The 21,541-nt window shown below is 53.9% G+C and overlaps 1 protein-coding gene across 5 annotated transcripts in view; it reads left to right on the forward strand.

Moving 5' to 3' along the window:
• The window catches only part of CTBP2 (C-terminal binding protein 2), a 158,929-nt gene that overhangs the window by 10,631 nt on the left and 126,757 nt on the right, over positions 1-21,541 (forward strand). The window contains exon 1 of one of the 5 annotated variants that reach the window (XM_087862584.1): positions 9,306-10,357. The exons of the other annotated variants lie outside the window; for them this stretch is intronic. The gene's annotated coding sequence lies outside the window, so the exon portion shown is untranslated. Of the gene's footprint in view, positions 1-9,305; positions 10,358-21,541 lie in introns of those variants that run through there. 5 annotated transcript variants of the gene reach the window in all.

The raw sequence follows: 21,541 nt of genomic DNA on the forward strand, positions 1-21,541 counted from the left end.
CCAGCCACGTTCCCTCATTGACCCTCGGATCCTCTCCCAGGTAGAAGTGGTGGTGTTCTACCAGCGAAGAAATCAGGGGTCAGGAAGGTTAAGTAAGTAACCAAGGGAGCCGGAAGCTTAATTAGTTCTCAGTCCATCTTGAGTTGGTTTCTCTGTAATTGATTGAGACTTTGGGCTTTTGATTGGGACTTGGGTACAGTTGGGGACGGCTTTGCCATGATAGCCACATTAGACCCCTTCTGTGCTCTCAATCTCGTTTTCTCCTTTGCTTCCATCAGGGTGTCTGATGCAACCACCCCACCCCCTCCCAACACGCACGCACGCACGCACCGGGATTATGTGGATAGCTTTCACAGTGCTTAGGGTTTTTTGGTGGTAAAGTTGGATTTGGTGGCCAGGTATTTTATCAGACTCAAATTTCCAAGTTTGTGGTCTAGGTTAGTGATCTCAGTGTTTTTCAAAACCAGCCGCGTTTCTTCCTGGTATGTGCCCCTTTCTTGAGGAGGGGCTGGAGATGGTGGGTGGGATGCTCCCTTCCTTCGCTCTGGCTGCTGTTCCCTTTCCAACGGGATTCTTGATGCATCTCTTACGATAGGAGCTGTTTCCTGTGTTCAACATGGGGGAATCTGGGAGAAGAGACGGGGAAGATGGGGAGGATTTCATCTAATTGGAATAGTCTGTTTGCACCATTCCTGTAAAAACCGGCCAGAAACTTGATTCCGCTGGGTAAACCTCCTTTGGGCTGCTGCCCTGCGTTTGTGTTGGCCTTAGAAAGGAATTTGAAATCATACTCCTGAACAAAAGGAGCAGCTTTCTTTTCAAAGAGTCTATCAGAGAATTGAAAGGGAATGGCACAAAGTTGGGTGTGTCCTGAAATCTGGAGAGGAGCCTGCTTGGGTGATTAACTCACCTGAAAGGCACCCAGAGCAGGTGACGTGAGAGCTCTCACTGACCTTGGCTTCCTTTAGGGTAAGGTCCCCACAAGGTGGAGATTTTCCTGAAAAACAGGCTTTCCTTTACTGACAAGATTACCTTCCTGCCCTGCCGTGCTGCTTTCCCTTTCGTGAACACGTGTGTGCCTGCAAACACGCGTGTGCTTGGGAAATGCCTGACATCTTTGCTGGCGCTCCAAGCTCCCCCCACCCCACCCCACCCCGCTCCGTGGGGCTGGGGGTGGTCTGCGGACTCCGCAGACGCCCCGGGTCACTCAGTTGTTGGGTTCTGCCTGGTCTGGAGGCCTGAGTGGAAAGGCCAGGAGGGGGGTGTCTCTTGATCATCACCTTAACCCCAATGTGCTGGCTCAGCTCTAGCTTAGAGATGTTTGTATTCTTTCTATTTTAAGTCCCCCATGCACTTTTCAGACAGGTCTCCATTCTGCTTCACTCCCCACTGAAGAGGGTGGTGTGTGGTGGGTGGTGGTGGGCTTCGGTGGGGCTCGGTCGGCCACCTTGGTGGGACAGGAGAAGGGAGAAGCTGCTTTGGGCCGCACTGCCTGGAGAGCGAACGGGGCTGGGGCTTAAGGCATCTCCGCCTAGACGACACTCCGATGTCCCTTGTAGCTATGTCAGCTTTTGCTGGCTGGCCCCAGCTTGCAGGTTCTTGACGAGCTGGGGGTCAAGGGTGGTCTCAGAACCGGCCTTTGGGTTTGTGGCATAGAAGGTATGTGTCCCTGTCCTGTTCCACCTTTCAGGGTTCCCTGGCTCTGCAGAAAGGCGCCTGAGCTTGGCATCCAAGTCCCTCCAGCGGGACACAAGCGCCATCTGATTAGTGTCGCGCATGCCCGTGTTGGTGCCGTGGTGAGCCCAGCAGGTTTCCTAAGACCCGATTTTTCTCCGCCTTGGCCCCTGTGCAGAGTTCTGTTTATTCTCTTGCTCTTCCAAGATGCTCGTTGCTTTTCAGTCAGGGCTGAGGATCTTTCTTTCTTTCTTTCTTTCTTTCTTTTTTTTTTAAACACACATCCTTTCTTCTCATTTCTCAACTAAGCCTGGGATTAAGAATGTGGCTTCAACTGACAAAAGCCAGGAGATTTCAGAATTAAAGTTGGAATTCTATCTGTAATGATGTCTTCCTGAGTATTTAAGGAGGACTTTGAACCGTGGGTAATTTTTTTTCCTTCTTATACTGGCCAGATGTGCTCCGAGTCGTGGGCAAAGGAAGCAGCCCCACATGATTTGAGTTTTCTTTGTGATAATTGTGAGCCTGCCTTATTGGAGTCCCCTGTGTCCCAGGGGCACAAAGGGAGAGGCTCGTGACTGGCCGCTGCTTGGGCTGTGTGCTTACTGTGTGTGTGCCACATGGGCCTGAGAGCTTCGAAGCTGTCCACCCCCCAGCTCAGCAAAACCACTTGAAACACACTTTGCAAGCATAACTCTAGTTCTTGAAAATGTTTCTCCACAAGAGAGATTAAAAAGTTGGGTTTGGTTTGGTTTGTAATTCTTTTCATCATTTGGGGCAGCGGCCTGCAGGCTGGGGGTGCAGAGGGAGAGGGACTGGTGGGAGTCGGGTCTGGTTCTCTTGTTAGTGGGGAAGGAAGGGGTCAGTGCAGGGACCACTTTTTGGCCTTGCTTGTAGCGGGGAGTTTTACAAGCTGGTGATCACTTGGCATGGCAGGCTCCAGGGTCAGATCCAGAAGCTTTGTCCTGGGCCATCCCGGCAGCCCACTTGGGAGTCCCGGGTGACCTGTGTTCTCTGCCTGTTCACTTCGGTGAGGGAGGGGCAAGGTCCCACAGAAAGGTGAATGTTGTCCTTCCCAGACTGATGCTGGGCCCAAGGAGAGCCGCCCCTGTCTTCAAGACCTTAGAAGAGGCAACAAGATAAATACGGACTGACCAGCTGGGGAAGAGGCGTCAGATGGGACAGACGGTTCAAGAAAGTGTGTGGCAAAGGGGGCAGGGAAAGCTGCTAGGCTGCATTTGGGATTTACTGAGGCCTTGGAGAAGACTTCCGTTTCTGAATCTAAAATGAGGGTCAGAATTATAAACTGCTTGCAACGGGCCTGACACATCATAGGTATTTGTTAAATTTTTAAAAATACAAAACGTAGACAAGTAAATCAGCCTCTTGTGCCCAAGGCGCCATGTACCCATGGAGCAGGTTTCCTTGTGTGTCCCTCACACTGCCACAGTGACCTCGGCAGTGGAAAGAGGGGTACCCCTTGGCTGTTGGAGGACAGGAGAGAAGGCTCCCTGGGCTTTGAGATGGGGCTTGCTAGTCACAGGTGGTGGGTCGTGTTCTAGGGGAACGGTCCCACAAGGGATGGGAGGTTTTATCCTCTGCACACAAAGGACGGGTGAATTTGATGGAGCTTGGTGAAGTGCCGGGTGAAGGGTGTGTAGTGAATAGTGTTTGAGGGTGGGAGATCCAGATCCTGGTGCTGTTAAAAAAAAAAAACAGGGATATAGGGGTGGTGGCTGGTTAGGTTAGGAGCAACCCATCTTCTCGGTGATTCCTGGGGCCAAGTGATGACCCAAAATCCGTTCAGATTGTTTTTAGACTGGAATGTTAGTCTGTATTAGGTCACTCTGAGAAATGCCCAGTAAAATGTTTACTTTCTCTTTAAGAGCTACTTTCCCTTACCAGAGAAGGAAGAAAGAGTAGCGTTGGGTGCTGCCTACCTCTGCCTGAGGACGGCCCGCACGGGGGCTCGGCCTGCTGCTCCAGCTGCCCTGGCCGGGTGGAGTCCGCTGGAGAGGCAGCCCCGTGCTGAACTGAGCCCCAGCCACGGAGCGCCCCACACCTTCCCCGCAGAGCTGAAGAAGCACAGTGCGGGCGGGCCTGACGGGCCACATTCCTTGGGGAATTTGTGTAGGTGAAGTCACCCCCTTCCCTGCCAGCATTTGCCCTCACATGCTCCCCTCCGATCTGCAGGGCCCTGCAGGGCCCGAGCAGGCAGCAGGAGGGTTGGTGCCTGTCCCGGAGAGTGGCTTGTTGGGGTCGCCTTCCTGGCACGTGGTGGGCACCTGGTCACTAGCAGCTCTGGTGACTGGCCCAGGTCCAGCTGCGTGGCCAGTTCCTGACCCTGACCCTGGCCCTGGACATAGGATGGTACGTAGGAGGCTCATCTCCTCCCAGGGCAGTCATCCGCTCACGGGGACTGGCTGGGTGCCCACTAGGGCCAGGCACCCTGTGGGTGCGCACGTGACCGCCCTGGGCAGGGCTGCCGCTCTGCATTTCGTGTGGGGCTACGGTTCTAGTAGTCGGGTCCCGTGAGTGTGAAACGGTGAGGCGGGGCCTGGGGGGACTATATTCTGGGAAGATGTCCTACTGGGGTCCGTGGAAGGGACAGTTTGTTGCCTTCAGGGTGGGCTGGTCATTTCACAGACCAGCAGTTTTCTTTCGGCTCAATTCATGCCATTGAAAAAGTCGCCCTTGGAAAGCAAGATGGTCCATGAAAATGCCCTTGGGAGGCAGCCGGTGCTGGAATGTGAGGGCATCTCAGGGGTCAGGGGCCAAAATGTCCTATTTCCACATTTGCAGATCCCCGGGAGTGGTGTCCGGTAACTACAGGCTGATACACGAGGGAAGGGCTCAGAGGCTCACTGGTTGTTGTTTATCATCATCGTTATTAGTGGTGGTGGTGGTGGTGGTGGTGGTGGTGGTGGTCGTCTGAAGAGGAGTGGGAACCATGGGTCGTAGTACCCGGCGCTGTGGTGGGTGGTAAAGTCAGTGGGACTGAGTTCCCTTCTGCCTCCGCCTTTTTCAAGCAACGCCCTACGTGGCTTGCTACATCCCTCTAAGACATCAAGTTGGAATTAGAGGCCTTCCAGGATCACAGAAGGGTCCTTTGTGCCCTGCTGGGTCAGCGAAAAGTGCCAGCACCCCTCAGCCCAGCCCCACCCCAGGAGTGGAGCCCGTGGATTCAGCCCGTGCGTTTAGCGGTAAGGAGCTGGCTGTGGGCTTGGTGGTTTTCACATGAGCGATTCCTGCAGTTCCCAGGGAGGGCCTGTGCCCAGGTGGTTTGAGAGGGTGGCCTCTGGAGCAGGGCTTCTCCGAGGCACCCCCTGGCCAGGAGTCAGTCTCCTGGAGGTCCACCCAGCATAACCTTGGGAGATGTGCCAGGTGGGGCTAGAAGAGCTGTATTTTTAGCAAACTCCTCCCGGTGGTTCTTAATGCCGCCAGCCCAGCACCTGCCAAATGCATGCAGACTATCTTTCTCGAACAACAAACCACTCCCCAGCACCCATCCATACACTTGAGTTTAGTTGTTGAACATTTGGCACGACAAATGATTGAAAGATTTTATATGTCTTGCAGAGCCCCCTCCCCCTCAAAATCTGAATGAATAGATTTGGAAACGGAAATATGGATTTCTGCCCGACCTAGTCTGATTTTTTTTTTTTTTGGTTTAAGAGGGATTCTCCACCCCCTAGAACAGCGCCAGGCTTTCCTAGGGACAGGAGGGAAATTCCGTGTGTAACTGTTCGCAGTGGAGGGGTTCCACACTCAGATGAGCTTGGCATGGAACTCTCTTCTGACCAGTCAGCAGTGTCCACTGATGGAGGGGGGGGCGCGCTGAGTGTCACAGCACCCTGGCAAGGGGAAAAATTGGTTTTACAGGTTACATTTTAGTACAAGGTGTGTCACTTCGGGGAAGCACACTTTGGAAATCTGGGTACACAAGTCAGGATGGGGGCAGCAGCGTGGTCAGCCACGTGCACACTGGCCCGTGTGAGCGTGAACGAGCTCAACACCAGGCACGTCCACCTCGTTTGCAAGTGAACAAGTCAACCTCCAGGAGCTCTTGGGAGCCGATGGCGTTGTTTCCCTGCGTTGCCAAACACAGATTTGGGGACAGCACCTTCTGTTTTAGAAATGGAAGTGAACACAGTTTGTGGCAGATCCTTTTTATCTTGGTCAGTGGATTTATTAGTTAGTAGGCTTCACCGAGCCTGATAGCTTACCTTTCCATGGAGACGACAGCTTACCTTCATTCTGTTGCAGGGACTTTGTCCTGCACAAGCTTATCCTGTGCTTTAGTCGCGGCCCTGATATGAGGGCGTGAGGAGGCTGGTTACCTCCCACTTGTGGAATCCGCAGAGGGGTCTCACAAGCCACGTGGTTGGGCTCACAGTTCATAAATGATGGAGCTGGGGGCGCCTGGGTGGCACAGCGGTTGAGCGTCTGCCTTCGGCTCAGGGCGTGTTCCCGGAGTTATGGGATCAAGCCCCACGTCGGGCTCCTCCGCTATGAGCCTGCTTCTTCCTCTCCCATTCCCCCTGCTTGTGTTCCCTCTCTCGCTGACCGTCTCTCTCTCTGTCAAATAAATAAATAAAATCTTTAAAAAAATAAAAAATAAAAAAATAAATGATGGAGCTGGTTCTGACCTGCCTCTTCTCTACCAGGACCAAGCTGTCTAAAGAGTGGCTTTGTATTCAGATACCCAGTTCTTTTTTTTTTTTTTTTTTAAGATTTTATTTATTTGAGAGAGAGCACCACGCACATGCCCACCTATGCATGAGCGGGAGGAGGAGCAGAGGGAGAGGGACAAGCAGACTCCCCACTGAGCTGGGAGCCTGACACTGGGGCTCCATCCCAGGACCCTGAGGTTATGACCTGAGCCCAAGGCAGACGCTGAATTGACTGAGCCACCCAGGCGCCCCTCAGATAACCCAATTCTAAGGATGAGGGGGTGTGTACAAATTTGAAGGCAGGGTGGGCGTGTGGGGAAGTCCACCCAGTCTGAAGGGTCTGGAACCTTCGGTATGAGTTCTGGATGCTAGGTTCCAGGTGAACGTGAAGGGGGTGGGCATCTATGGTGTCTTCAGATGAGCGATTTAAGGGGCTTCTAACACCTTGATCTGAGGTGGTTAACTGTGGTCTTGAGCTCTTTTGCCCTTTCTGGTTTGGGGAACTGCCTTCTGGGGGAAGTTTGGGATTCCTTTTGAATTGCAGAGACATTTACTGTGAGAGAAATTCCAGCCATTACCCTAACCATTACCTGGTCAAGTGGCACAGGGATAGATGTCCGGAGTCACAATTCTGTTTAAATACAAGAAGTGGAAGCCTTTGGGTCCTAGCAGTTTCCTTGGGGGCTGCTTTTGGACTTGGGTTAGCAAAGAAATGACTTTATGATTTATGGTGTTTATGAAGACTAGCGTACCTATCTGTTTTCATATAGACATCTTAATAGAGATTAAATACAAAATAAAGCAGAGTGCATGAACGGAGATATTCCCATAAGCAATATTGTAGTGTTAGGCGGTGTAATTATGTTTTGTACACTTCCCAATTAAGCAGTTATGCATTACCGGAAAAACCACCTTTAAGAGATTTAGGAAAGCTTTATAATTTTGTAGATCAAATAAAAATAGATGTATCATATTTTATGCATAGGGTTTAAAATTTTTACACTCTATGATAAAGTAACTCCATGTGGATTGATTTGTGGAAATTTATGCAGTGACACTGAGATGAATTTGCTTTTTCTGAAAATGGCCTGTTGAACAAAAATCTGCTTCTTCAGCAAATAGAGCTCCTACTGTGTGCCAGCCTCCAGGTGAGAGCCAGGAGTGTTTATCCTGAGGTTTGGCAACATAGCGGTGACCTTACAAGGGCTGGAATGGGTGCAGGGGCTTCTCCAGGGCATGGGTGGACTGTAGGTCATTCGCGGGCTGAGGGGTCAGGGACGCTGACCTGCTGGAAGAATTGAAAGACATTTGTGGTGCTCTCCTATGACCAAAGCTGGCCCATGTGGAACTTAAGAACATAACCTCCAGATGTGCGCTTCGGGTCCCAGGACACCTGCCCCCTGGTGAAGTCCTTTGGAAGTGACCCCACTTCCTTGTGCCTGAGTGTCTTCACAGTGGGGTGGTGGGTGCTCAGGGAATCTGTGAGGGTAAAGTGACTTCATGTATGAAAAGCCCTTGTCGTGCGCCTTGAGGAAGCTCTCCAATGTGGGCATTACTGTTATTACGGTAGGTGGTAGTAGTTAACGTTGGAGTGGAGAGAATGAGGTGTGGGAGTGGGAAGGACTCTGGGTCTGAAGAGGCAAAGAGAGGGCCCAGAGGGTTGTGGGGAGGCCCTGAGTTCAGATCGCCATGGCCAGAGATGGCTTTTTTTTTTTTTTTGAAGATTTTATTTATTTATTTGCAAGAGAGAGAGAATAGAGGGAGAGCGAGAGGGAGAAGCAGACTCCCTGCTGAGCAGAGAGCCCGATGCCGGCTCGATCCCAAGACCCCAGGATCATGACCTGAGCTGAAGGCAGATGCTTCACCGACTGAGCCACCCAGGCCGCCCCAAGACATGGCATTTTAGAGCGATGGTCATGGTGCCTGGGGGACTGGACTCGCTGCGGACTCGGTGGGCAACGTGGGGGGTGGAGGAGCTGTCAGAAGGGTGTTTGGCGCTCAGACTAACAGGCCCAGGTGCCTGACGGGTGGTGGATGGAGAGGGGGACAGTGAGTCAAGTACTTGGGCTGCGTGCATGGTGGGTCACTCGTTGGGGGGCTGCTCAAGTGCTCGGGCTGCAGGGTGGGTCGTCATCCTCTTCACCCAGCTCCTTTTCCACCAGAGCTTGAGTGTCTGTTTCATTCTGGGCTCCTGGACATGACGCTGTGATGTTCCCCCACAGAGAAGCTCAGGTGCCAAGATACGGCTGAAGGCTATTTTGTCATTGTCACTTTATCGTCTGCCCCCCACATGGGTCATCTTCAGGGACAGGGGTGGTGGTGATCCTCTTCAACAAAGGGACCAGCGAGGGAAGGCTCGGGTCTTGTCCTGGCTCTGCCCTGAGCTTGCTCTGTGACCTTGGGTGAACTCCAGCGCTACTCTGTTTCTCCTTCAGTGGGGGGTCCCTGGGTTCTCTGCATTGGGGCATGCCTGGGGCCCAAACGCCTACTTGGGGACTTACTTGGCTAGGTATGGCCTCCAGGGGTTCTCAGAGGGCTACTGGCTTGGCCCTTAAACGTACTTCTCACGCTTCCCCAGGATTCCCAGGATGACAATGGCAGCCCTTAGCAAGAGTAGACCCAGCCCCACTGGGGATCTTCCTGAAGGGAGTGGGGAGGGGCTGGGCGGAGCCTGTCCATTCCTGGCTTGATCATGACGAGGCTGACCAAGGCTGGCCGGGATGGAGACTTTCGGGTAAGAGCAGTCAAAGCACAGTACTTGAGGGGCTATCTCATTTCTCCTTTCCCTGTTGGAGGCAACAGAAGTGTCTTTCCTGACAGGACTGTTCCGAAGTGCAGCTGGCTTTCAGGGACACAGCCCGTGTGTGTGCAGCGGAGTCCTTCCCGCCGATGTGGAGAGCCTTCTGGGGGTGGGGGTTGGGACAGAGGTGATTCCTGGGGGGAGCTGGAGGCTGGGGTCCCCGCTCTGGGACTGTGGTTGACTGCCCAGGGGAGGATGTCTGTTTTATTATTTGTTTTGGTCTTTCGTGGGGATTGACTTTGAGAAACTTTCACGTATGTGTAATTTACATACAGTAAGATTCACCCTTTCCGCCTGCCCTTCTGCAAGTTTTGACCAAAGATATGTAAACACCACGTGGCTGCAGAACCAGTTCCATCACCGTCACCCAGGAAGGTTGTCCTGTGTTAATGTCTTGCCTCTGTTGGCCACGGAGGAAATCCCCCCTTTTTGTTAGTAGAAAGGCCAGCCTCGGAAGTTTGGTGAGGTAGGTAATGTGTCATAGGAGGCACTGGCGTGTGCCAGGACATCTGTAATGTGCAGGGGTCTCACTTGGCTCACGGGGACTCTCCAGTCACAGCACAGAGACTTGCCTGGGGGGCCGCTGCCCACGCCATCCCAAGGATGTCTGAGACTTCAGGCATTTGGCCCAGGCCGGGCAAGGTGGGTCCAAAGTCAGTCCCTGGAGTTGGAATCTTATCTGCCCCATGAAACCCCCCAAGATCCCCTTTTCTCTCCCCAGCGGGGCAGGTTCCAAACCCATACATCCAGGCCAGGGTGCTTCTCAGGCCATTGTCCCCGGGCCCAGGGACACGCACACAACAGCTGCTCACCCTCCTCCACACCGTGTCCTGCCAGCCCCTCTTGGAAGGTGCCCGGAGACAGGTGCGTCTCTGTCCACCCCCGCTGCTGGCTCCTGGTCCAGAGGGATCGGGAGTGACCAGCACGTCACTGGCGGCTTCCTCCTTTCTCCTCCTTGGGGGAAGTGGCTTTGGAGCAAGCAGGCAGTGTACTTACTGTGTGCTGAGGCCGTTCCGTGTTCTGCGACTCCTGGGGGCACGGGGCAGTGGGGGGCACTCAGGTCCCCATATGCCTTCCCGTGGGTAGAGGCCGGCCAGGCCAGCTACCTTCCTGCGGTCAAGCAGGGTGGTTTGGGAAGGTCGGCGGCTGCCAGATCCAGCAGTAAGCCACCCCACCTGCTCGGAATCCCACCCCAGTACATCTGTGCCAGGTAGAGCCGGGGGCCCACTGAGGGGGGGGTATTTAATGAGGCGGAGCAGATGTGCAAGAGCGCACCCCCGTCACACTGCATGGGGGCCCAAATTGACTGGCTTTCTTCGTAGCATTTAATATTCTCCTATTTCCGTTCAGTTGGGGGGGAATTTTAGTCTGGGAATTTTTTAAATTGCTAGCTAGGGATCGCTGCATTTACTGATTTTCCGGTTGCTGCTGAAAATGTCTGCAGTGCGGGCTCTTTTCTTCCCCACTAGGGCGCCAGCACTTAGGGTGGGTGAGAGCAGTCCTCATGCCGGAGGGGCTCCTGGTGCATCGTGTGTGTGTGTGTGTGTGTGTGTGTGTGTGTGTGTGTGTGTGTGTGTGTTGGGAAACCCTTTGATACCTGCAAGCTCCGACTCAACCTGACCTTGGTCCTGGCCTGAGATTCATGTCTAAGCATCCTTGGCCTCTTGGGGGTGGTTGTCTGTGGGCTGCCATCCAGTGAGTGGAGGGAGGCACAGACACATGCGTAGGATTTTGCGGGCTTCTCAGTGCTGGGAGACTGGAGCCTGGGGTTAGTAGCAGGAAGGCTGGCATCCCATATCCTGGGGGGGCGTCAGAGGCCGGCGTCATCCCAGGCAGGAGAGCCTGCAGGACCTGGCTACCGTGAGGTTCCCCGGGCACACACTGCCATGACGGGACCCCAGGTCCCTGCACGACCCTTGCCAGGGGGAAGACACCTGCTGAGAGGCTGGAGTTTCTTACGGGACAAGCTGAATGCATACAGATGACAGAGAAAAGTGTTTTATGGCCTGAAGGGTGTCGGTAAGCATGGCTGCGCCATCCACGGCGATCTTTTCCCGGGGCCGCAGTGCCCGGCTGGGAGCACAGTAGGACCATGGTGCCAGGCAGCCCAGGGCCGTCCCAGGGCGGTCCACGGGCTCCACTTCTGTGTCTACAGGGTAAATTCTAGGTGAGAAGCCACTCCCTTGGGTGGATCCTGACATTCCGCTGACTTGGAGGGAAGGGAATGGGCAGCCACTCTGCTTTGCCTGAGGGGTGAGCAGCTTGCCATTACTGTATGCCCGGCCCCAGCTGGAAAAGAAGAACATTCTTGAGGTGTGCGTGTTGTCAAATGACTATTTCAAAGGGAGCCAGTTAAGAAAGGCCTTTGCCTGTGTTCAAGAATACTAGAAATACATTCCTTTGTTAGGTAAATAATAATACAGCTGCTTTTTCTAGAGCTCTGGGAGTGTGATAACTGTGTTTGGTGCATCCGTGATAATAACCACGAAGTGCCTCTCACGGGCTGGGTTTACTTCAGCGTGTTCGGCTCAGGGCAGCTTGGTGGCTCGTGGGCACACAGCTCTTTGGTGACAGCTGCCGCATGGAAACCTCAGTGGGACCTGAGACAAAAGCCCATTCCTCCGCAGAGCCAGCCGTCCGAGTGAGTCCGTGGACGTGCACAAGTGGGTTTGGGTTTCCTGAGTCGTGCATCTCACACCCAAGAATCGAGGTCTCACGGTGAAGCTTCGAGGCCCTGGAAGCGGACGGGCAGACAGGCACTTCGAGAGGCTTTCTGAAGACACACATTTCCGTTTACGTTTGGGTCGTGGTTTGCTGGTCTAATTTTTTTTTTAACCTTTTGGCTTGGAGAAATTTTCCCTCCGGTTATGGTAATTTTCCTTTCCTGATATGTAAATTGATTACAGCAGCTCTTTCAAGTCTTGCTCATTTGATTATCCACGAGCCTCCTTCTGCCTCTTATTTAAACTTATTTTTAGCACAGTCCTTGAAACCTCAGTGTGAGACTGTCCATCTTCTCTCTCTGAGCTGCCGAAGGTCGTTTAATCAACTCCATCCACCAGTTGCCTTGCGAGTCATGCTAACGTGGGAGGAACGGGGCCTCCTGGATAAGGCCTGGTCCGCTGTGAGTGTGAGTTTGCTTCCTTCTACTCCCGGCAGGACAGGGATGGGAGAACTTGACCAGCGGCCGCCTGGATCGGGCGGCTCCAGCCACGCTGGGGTTCTAAGGGCCGGAGGCAAACACGGCCATTGTTGACATCAGCCTACCCCCAGGTGGGCCGTCTCATGACGACTTGTCCTCAGCCTGAGCACGACCTTGTGTCATTAGGTGTCTGTTAGGGGCTTGGCCGATGGTGTGCTTCAGATTAATGCTGATTTACCAGGGTTTGGTACATGGGGGGGGGGCAGTGTGGCTGCGTTTAGGGGTGCAGAGGTATCCCTCAGCCTGTCCCCTGGGGCCTTCTCTGCAGTGGATTCTTACAGGGCCACCTTCGTCAACAGCCCGGTGTGATTCCTGGGTGTTTTCTGAGCCTTACCTCGATAAGAATAAAAACGTTTTTGAGGCTTGATTGGATTTGTTTGCTAGAAGATTAGTACAAAGGCAGGAAGGAAAAAGAATGTGTGTGGAGGTGATTGCTGGGGACTGGCAGAAGGTTATTTACAGATTTTTGCTGACAGTCCTTGTTTAAAGGACTTCCCTGTGAGATTTATGAAGCCTTTCCAATTTATTGTCTTTCCAAGTAAGGTAAGCAAATAAATAGGTAATTCTCTTTTATTATAAACCTAGCCAATGTTAGATTAAAAATAAGAGGAAACGGGGCTCCGTTTTTCCAGCCCAGTGTGTTTCTGGAATTTGGAAAGCATCTTGGAAAGCCTTTTTGTTTTGTTTTTGGCTCAGGCACACTGTGCATTTAAAAGATAAAGTCTGACCCTTGATATCGTGTGTGCTGTTCACCATCCTTGAAGGGAACCGGCTGCTGGCTGCCTGGTGGGGGACGGAGACAGTGGGGACAGGGGGCTGGATGTTGAGGGCCAGGGGTTCCTGAGGCCCTGCTCTGGGTTTGGTCACCGCGGCTGCGCCCAGAAGGGGGACCGCCATCCCTGTAGGCCCGCATCCTAGACCTTTGTAAAACACGGAACCCGCTCTGATCAAGCTGGAGCTTTTCCTCCTACACCTTTCTTCTTCTCTCACCGTGATTTCCCTGTCCCTTTTTGTTTTTGGACTCCTTCCCTGAAATTGTTGGTGCTTCCACTGTTTTAGTGAATTGTGACTTGGGCACCATTGGTATGTGAAGGCCTAGATGGGGAATTTAGATTTTTTAGGTAAGCAGGAACATGAGACTTGTAAAAAATAAACATCTCATATCCTGGAGGTGAGGTCACTGCTGAAGATTTGGGTGGGGAGAGTTTGGTGACCTGGCCCCTCCTGACGCCGCCCCGGCCCCCAACCTCTGCCTGCCCTGAGCCCATTGGAAATCGCTCTGGCCTCTTTCAAGGCCACAGGCAGCACCTCTGGGGAGACATCCTGTTAGCCTTTGGGGAGAACGTGTTGTGTCTGTCTGTCCCTAGATGTGTGTGGCCGAGTGGAGCTATTTTGGAGGACGTCCTAGTCTGTGTTTTGGACAGTGCCTGGTAATAGACCGTGGGGTCCGAGTTCCACAGCCCCGGGCATATGGCAGGTGCGCGGTGTGAGTACAGGGAGATCTCTGCGGGGGGTAGTTTCAGGAATAAATCACACCTGAGTAGGGAGGCTTGGAAGTTGCTGAGAGGGTAATTCCTGAGCATGGGCTCCGTGGGGTGGGGTTCGCCTTCCTTGTTGCCTCTTCTCTTGGCACGCGGGGAGGGGTGGTGGACCTTTCCTCATTTCAGGGCTATTGAGCTGTTGGGGGGTGGGGATGGCACAAAGTGTGGCCGATGCTGTGCCGGGTCTGGGGGTGGCAGCCTGACATGGTCCCGCGCTCAGGAAGCAGACTTCACAGCCGGAGGGCAGTAAGCAGGCTGGGGAGCCAGGCAGGGGAGGGGCGTGGTGGTCCGGCACTGGGACCCAGGCGCCTGTCCTCATACACTGAGGTCAGGGAAGGCGTCTTGAAGGAAGTGGGCTGTGGGCTGTGAGTTGCGGGTGGCGGTGAGGAGGGGCTGCCTGAGTTCCCTCCAGCCTGTCTACCCTGGAGGCTGCCCTGCCCTCTACCTGGCCCCCTCCAGCCCCATCTTTCTCATCCCTGTTTGGACCTGACATCACCTGGAAGCTTTGAACAAATGTCTGAGCCCAGCCCCACCCTCAGAGGTTCTGAGTCAATGGTCTTGGGGTGGGACCTGCCTTGGGTAATTTTAAAAGCTCCCAGATGATTCTAATGGGCAGTCAGAGAGCGAGCCACGGCCCAGCCTATCTGCCCCTCAGCTTGGGCCACTTGCTGCTTTCTGCCCGTGGGCCAGAAGGCATGGGCCCAGAGACTGGGGGCCGGGCCGAGAGAGGCTTCCCGGGAGCACAGCTCCTCACACGCGTACCCAACGTGACAGGTACGCCAGTCCTGCAGACACCGGCCGACCCAGAGCCACTTCCCACTGAGTTTCCTAAGCCGGAATGACCAGCCAGTTTGCTGTCAACAGGTGAGGGTCTTTGGGCTGTGCCATTGCCTCTGTGAGGCTCTCCTGGAGTGAAAGTGGGCTCAGGCTTGCAGGACAGGTGCCTGTGAGCACGTGAGGGGGCGTGGGGGAGCCCTGGCTGCTGGGATCCCATCTGCCTCAGGGCCCCTCCTGCTTATAAGAAAGGAAAGCTGTGTCTCCTGCCTCTTGGGAAGTAACTTCGGGAGTGTCCAGATCTTCCTGCCTCGGTCAGTGGTCAGTGGGAAGGAAAGTGGGCTGTTGCCTAGGACACAAAGCTGGAGGCAGGGCTCCGGCCTGTGTACCTCTCAGGGCTCTATGCCTGGGGGTGAGTGTGAGCCCCAGAAATGGCTCTAGTCAAGGGGATGGGGTCTATGTGTGCATTTTTATAAGAAAAGAAGCCAACTCTCGACAGTTCTCGCAGGAGCCTGGGACCTAATATTGTTCAGAGCTGCGTGGGGTTCCTTGTCGTCGGGGTTGGGAGTGGGGGTAGGGAGATGTGTTCTGTCGACCCTCCCGGACAGGAGGGAGAGTCAGCGAAGGGTGTAGGGTGGGTGCTGGAGGGGGAACAGGGGAAGCTCCGAGGAGCTGCCAGGAATTGTCTTGCTTGCAAGTCATTGGGGTTTGGTGAAGGCCCTGGGGTCGGGTGAATGAGGGGGTGCTGGTGCCCCCATGGAGGAGGAAGTGAACACACAGTAACAGTGTGATTCCTGGACCAAGAAGAGGCTCTTCTAGCTCGGCTGAGTGGGTGGTGGTGCCCCATGGTCCCTGTGGGATGCGATCTAGCTGCCTCCCCCTTTGAAAGGGAAAGGATTTTGAGATTCTAACAATCCCAAGATCCTGGGCGACTGGGTGGTGTTGGGATGAAGCCGTTGGGGGTAAGCGTGGTGGGGCAGGGGCCACGGCCAGCAGGCTGGGCTGAGAGGCTGCAGCTGGGGTGGGGGAAGGGTTGTGCCTGACATGGCTTCCAGGTTGTGGGGGGTGGGGAATGCGGGAAAGCCCGGAGGCTGGGATGGGACGAAGCCCACTCGTCCGGCCCTGTTGGCTGATTCCCTTCCCTGAGTGCTTGTGGGTGCAGAGGCAGGATCTGAGCGCGCTGGGAGCTGCACCTTCCCCAGCTGGGTATCTGGGGCTGCTGTGGCGGGTGGCACAGATTTCCTAGCTGAGCCCTTTGTGATCTTTCCTCTCCCTTGGGAACTTGGCTGGCTACCCCCTCACTGAGACATCTCCAGTAGGTGCTGGACCATTAGAATCCCAGGATCTCGCAGGTTCCCCAGTCCCTGCCTGGGGTTCCTGGATGGACCCTGAGCTCAGAGCTGGAACCATTGTCTGTGATACCCGCTCTGGCCACCTGGGTGAAGGGGGTGGGGTGGCAGGAAGCCGAGGATCCTGAACTCTCCGTGGGGGTCCGTCTTGAAGCCTGATCCCATGTCACTGCATTCCTCCTGTCGCCTTGGCCTTTGCGGGGCAGGTCATGAGTGGTCTTCCTTCCACTGGGTGCACCGGAGTTGAACTCGGTTTGAATATCTGCTCTGGCTGCCGTGGACTGTGGCCTGAGCCTCAGAGCCTGCACCTCCTTGTTCTCGGGATGGGGGTCCTAACAGTGACTTGACGGAGGCACTGCTGGACTAGAACGGGTGATGGATTTAAGAGTTCCAGCTGCGTGGGTCTGGCCGTTGGGGGCTGCCTTGATCCTTGGACGCACAGCGAGTGGAAAATAACGTGCTTGTGGCTTTCCAATACTTGTATTTGTTCCTGCTGCTGACCTGCTTTTAAAATCTGATCTTGTTTCGTGCTTAAAATCCTACCAGTGAAGTCCTAAATGCTTTTTATGTGCCTTTCTTTTTGGAACCAAACTTCATTGTGCAAAAGAAAAAAAAACAAAATGCAAACTCCTGTAGCCTTGGGGCCTCGGCCAGGAAGGATCTGCCAGGCGCTCAGAATTCAGTTAATTCTGCGTTCATTCCCACACGTGAGGCTCCAGGAGGAATACAGTCAGAAGGGGCCACTTCCTTGTCCACGCAGAGCTCACAGTCTGGAGAGACGGCTACACTTGTTTTTTAAGGAAGCTATAGACTTTGGGGTTCTTTTTTTTGTAAAAATGACTCTGAATTTAATTGTCCAAGGTAAAATGTCATTTCAAAAGACCTTTTTTTAAGGTTTTATTTATTTGACAGAGCACAAGCTAGGGGAGCGGCAGGCAGAGGGAGGAGCAGGCTTCCCGCTGAGCAGGGAGCCCTACATGGGATTCAGTCCCAGGGCCCTGGGATCATGACCTGAGCCAAAGGCAGATGCTTAACTGATAGAGCCCCCCAGGCGCCCCCAAGAGACCAGTCTTTTTTATAGTGGTTTATAGTTGACAGTTGTGTTCAGATGTGTTCTAAGCACAGCTTACCAACCCTGTGTTCAGCTGGCGAAGACGAGGGGCTCAGAGGAAGAGTATGCAGACGCCTCTCGGGAGAGAGAGCTCCGTGTGTGTCCGTGCGCTTCCCTGTCTCCTGCTCACTGCTCTCTTGAGTAGTGCTAGAGAAGTCACTGCTGAGATTTCACCTGGGTACCACTTTCAGGGGGACCACAGGATTCAGACATAGCGTGGAGGGCGGGTGGACAGCTGAGTGGGGCCCTGGGGGAGTCTGGGCCCGTCTGGGCCTATATCCCATCCGTATCCTCAGACACTTCCTGCACTTGATGCTGGGGGCCCTGCCGAGATGGATCGAGAGGCCGGAGCCTGCCCTGGGCAAGAATTTGACCAGAAATCTTCTGTGACGGCTGACCCACCTGCTGTACACATATTTGCACGTGCCAGACACCTGCTGTCAGATTGAGCAGTCTGAGCGGGATCCAGGGGTCTAGAGCTCCTGCACTGGCTTCACTCACAGTCCGGGGAGCTGTATATCCATGGGCAGCGTGCCCAGGGCCAAGTTCAGACCCGCCAGCTGTAAGTGGACCTTTTGAATGGAGTCCTCCGTTTTGATTTTTCTCTCGTGGTATCTGTCACCTGCTGGAAAGACTTCACTTTCTGGGGCTGTCATTCAAAGCATCATTTAGTGCCATACCGTTAGAATTTTCAGAGTGTTTGCTGATTTGCGTTTATTGAAACTAAATTCATTAGGATGATGTGAAAATAGCACTCAACTGTTTACCAAATCGGATTCGTGTTTTTGATGTTTCAGTACATCATCTGTTCTCACTCAAATGTTGCAGAATTTGTTGGTAAAGTGTTATGCAGATGAAAATCCATATTTTAGTGGAGTGTTTTTTTTAATTCAAATGAGTTTGTAAGAATATTCTATCCAAGGTGCTTGATTTGCCATTTGAAGCGGAGCCTGTATGGATGTCAGGATACTGGAGGGAGGCTTGGTCTGTGAGAGTTGGCAGACCGGCTGGGTCTCAACACAGGTGCGGGTGCTGAGTCAGGCTGGTTGGAAACAGCCCCCCCTCCCCCAAGCTGGGTAAGCTCTGGCAAGTCACCCAACGCAACGTGGGTGCTGGGGCCCCCAGTCTGTGACATGGTGAGCTCTGTGCTTCTTCCTGGGTTGTTGAGAGACTTCAGCAGAAACACAGAAACACCATTACTTCCTTGCTGTTCACCGTTTTCACCTTTCCGGGATTGAGCACTCACGAAATTGATTGCATGCCTTAGTTGAATGGACAGTGTTCTTTGTTCTTTCCTAGTGGCTTATGAAATAATGCTGGGTATCAGGTTTGATGGTATCTTAGACCTGATGGACATGGAAGCATTTTGCAGACTTGAAAGTGTTAGGGTTGGGCCTTTTCCAGTAAAACTTAAACTTTGTAAGTCGATCAGTGGAAGTCGAGCTGCGACCAGACTTCCTCTTCAACGCCCTGGTGGCGTGGCCCCAGGAAAATCGAAGAGATGCGTTTCTAGGGTTGGCACCCCTTTTCAGGTTTGGTCCCATGGTCCGATAACCTTGGATTCTTGTGCGCAGAGAACCAGAGGCCTGTATTGCTTCCAAAATAAGCCTGTCCTGAGGCTGAGGTGGCAGGTGCATGTGGTGGAGATGACCAGCTGTCCACTGCAGTCCCTGGTGGGGACTGAATGCTGGACTGGCTGCCTGGCCCCCACCGGGGCATCTCCCCGAAGCCCCAGGACTCTTCCTGCCAGTGGAGTCCTGATTGGAATAGGTGTCCCTTCCTGGCAGAAGTAGTTCAGAAACAAGTGTGCTTTACCCACTTTTTCTTTTTTCACCCTTGACTGTCCAGCAGAAGATGACCTGGCATCCTGGGTCCCTGAATCTCCCTGTGAAGAGTTGCCCATGGTCAGGAACACTGGTCTTTGTGTTGTCTGGGCTCCAGAAATAAGCTTGTGCTGTGTTGAGCGGATACTCAGTTCTGGGTTTGTGGAAGCAGCGTGAATGTAACTAATACCCTAGTTTGGGAAATTACCTTGATCGTTCATCCAGGCCAACCCTGCGTCACACTCTGCCTCGATGAGAAGGTGGTTCCTTCTCCCGATCACCAGCCACCTCATGTCCATTTATGTGCTTGGTCCTGGAGAGTTTGTCTCCCACCCCCATCTTGTTTGCCACTGGGATGGGGGGTGTACCCTCTAGGCTGTGAGTCCCTGAGGGTGGGCATCCTTGCGAGGCTCCCTGCCTCACACCTGCCAAATGCTGTCCACCCCAGTGCTTTGGGATGCAGCCAGGTGGCCCTGAGAGTGGATTGTCAGTGCTGGGAGAAGTCCAGAATGAAGTGTAAGTGATGAAACTGTAGCGGGGACATGGTATGGGGTGGTGGCCATGAAAAGGTGCCTCTCTGATATCTTCTGCTTCTGGGAATGGAATCCACTGGTGGCCCCAACTGCTGTGTTCTGTATCTGGTATCCAGCTCGGCACTCACGGAGCCTCGGCTCCCACGGGCTGCCCCCAGCTGGGGCCTGAACATGGCAGGGATGCCAGGCCTTCCTGCCTGCCTGCCTTTCTGCCTTTTTTTTTTTTTTTAAGATTTATTTATCTGAGATGGCAGGGTGGGGGTAGGGGAAGTGCAGAGGGAGAGGAAGAGCAAGAGAATCTCAAGCAGACTCCCTGCTGAATGTGGAGCCCAACACGGGCCTTGTTCTCACAACCCTGAGATCATGACTTGAGCTGAAATGACCAGCTGGACACCCAACCGACTGAGCCACCCCCGCTTCCCAGGCCTTTCCTGTAAGACTGGGCCGAGTGCCTGAGCATTCCCCTCTGGCCTTGAACTGCACGACAGGTGGAGATTCTCCCGCCTGGACTCCTTCCTTCCCTGACTTCTTCTGCAGGAGTCTGGACCTGATTCTCCCTCTGGCTCCCTTTTCATGTTCCCCCAGAAGCCTCTTGCGTAGCTCATCTTGTCTGGCCTTGTTTTTGGAGGACCCAAACTCTTAAAACACGCATCGAACTTTAAAAGGTAAAAGGGACAGTGCCCAGGAATTTCTTTTCTTTCTTTTTTTTTTTTTTTTTTAAAGATTTTATTTATTTATTTGACAGAGAAGAGACAGCCAGCGAGAGAGGGAACACAAGCAGGGGGAGTGGGAGAGGAAGAAGCAGGCTCATTGCAGAGGAGCCTGATGTGGGGCTCGATCCCAGAACGCCGGGATCACGCCCTAAACCGAAGGCAGACGCTTAACCGCTGTGCCACCCAGGCGCCCCTGCCCAGGAATTTCTTCTAGTTTGGGCAGCAAGCCATTCTTCCTCTCCCGGTGCAGTTTGCCTGACTCTTAAAATGCCTGTGCTCGGTGATTCCAGGCGCAGCCCAGGTCTGAGCACTAGGATTCGGTTCTGTTACCCTTGCCTCACTGTTCATGCCTCTCACATGGGCTTGTATTGTCCTTTGCCCGCCATCTGGGTGAAGAGTGCAGAATGAAAGTGGAACGGGTGGGCTTTCAGAGGGTCCCCGTGCTCTAACTGCCCCCCCCAACTTGCGTGCATTTTCTACAATCCTTTAAAAGCCTCTTGAGTGATACAAGAGGCTGGTTACGTCCAGCTCACGTGTGACCTGTGCTGGGGACACACCTTGAGATGAGGAATCTCAACTTTGATAGGACGTGGCTCTTCTCAACAATAGCTGTGTTACCGCCTTGCGGCATTTACGTGTTTCCAAATGGGCCCCAAATGGCTTTGTGGGGCTATTCGTGCCCCCCTGTGCTGCCCCTGAAAAGGCTTGGGGGGGGAGGCAAAACCCTGCTGACTGCTCTTGGGGTTCCCCTTGCCTCCCTCGAGACACCAGCACTCACACAGTGCAGGCGTGCCCCCTTGACGCTGTGTTGGGACAGTGGCTCTTTTCCTGGTCCGGGACCTCCTGTTTTCTCAGCCCGCGTGAGCACACGGTCCTAAGCAAGCCCCGGCCTCGCCTCCTTGGATTCAGAAGTCTGTGCGTGGGCAGAGTGGATGTTCCTTGGTTGCAGGCTGTTCCCACACTTGGATTTAGGGTGGACGTCCTACCCGGGCTGCCCGGATTCCTGCTCTTGGTGGGGAAATGGCCCCTGTCTCTCAGGGTCCTGCGGGCCTCATTCCAGACGACCCAGGACTTCCATGGCTTGACACGGGTGAAAGTCTCCCCACGTGGACGCGGTTCTGCAGTGAACACACGCGCCCGCTCCCACCCGGGTGCTAACGCGCCCTCCTGCCCTCTGCCCATCAGCCCGTCTTTCACTTGGCGGCGCTTCTTGGCTACCTTTCCGGATTCTGCTCACCTTTACCCCGGAGTCCCTCAGCGGGCCTCTCATCACCTGACCTGGACTTGCTGGTGGTTCCTCTTTGTTTTGTTTTTGGTGAAACTTAGGGGAGGTGTTCGGGGGGTGGGG

This window comes from Ursus americanus, chromosome 6, assembly GCF_024610735.1.
Source record: "Ursus americanus isolate L20-20 chromosome 6, mUrsAme1.1.p, whole genome shotgun sequence".
Taxonomy (NCBI): domain Eukaryota; kingdom Metazoa; phylum Chordata; class Mammalia; order Carnivora; family Ursidae; genus Ursus; species Ursus americanus.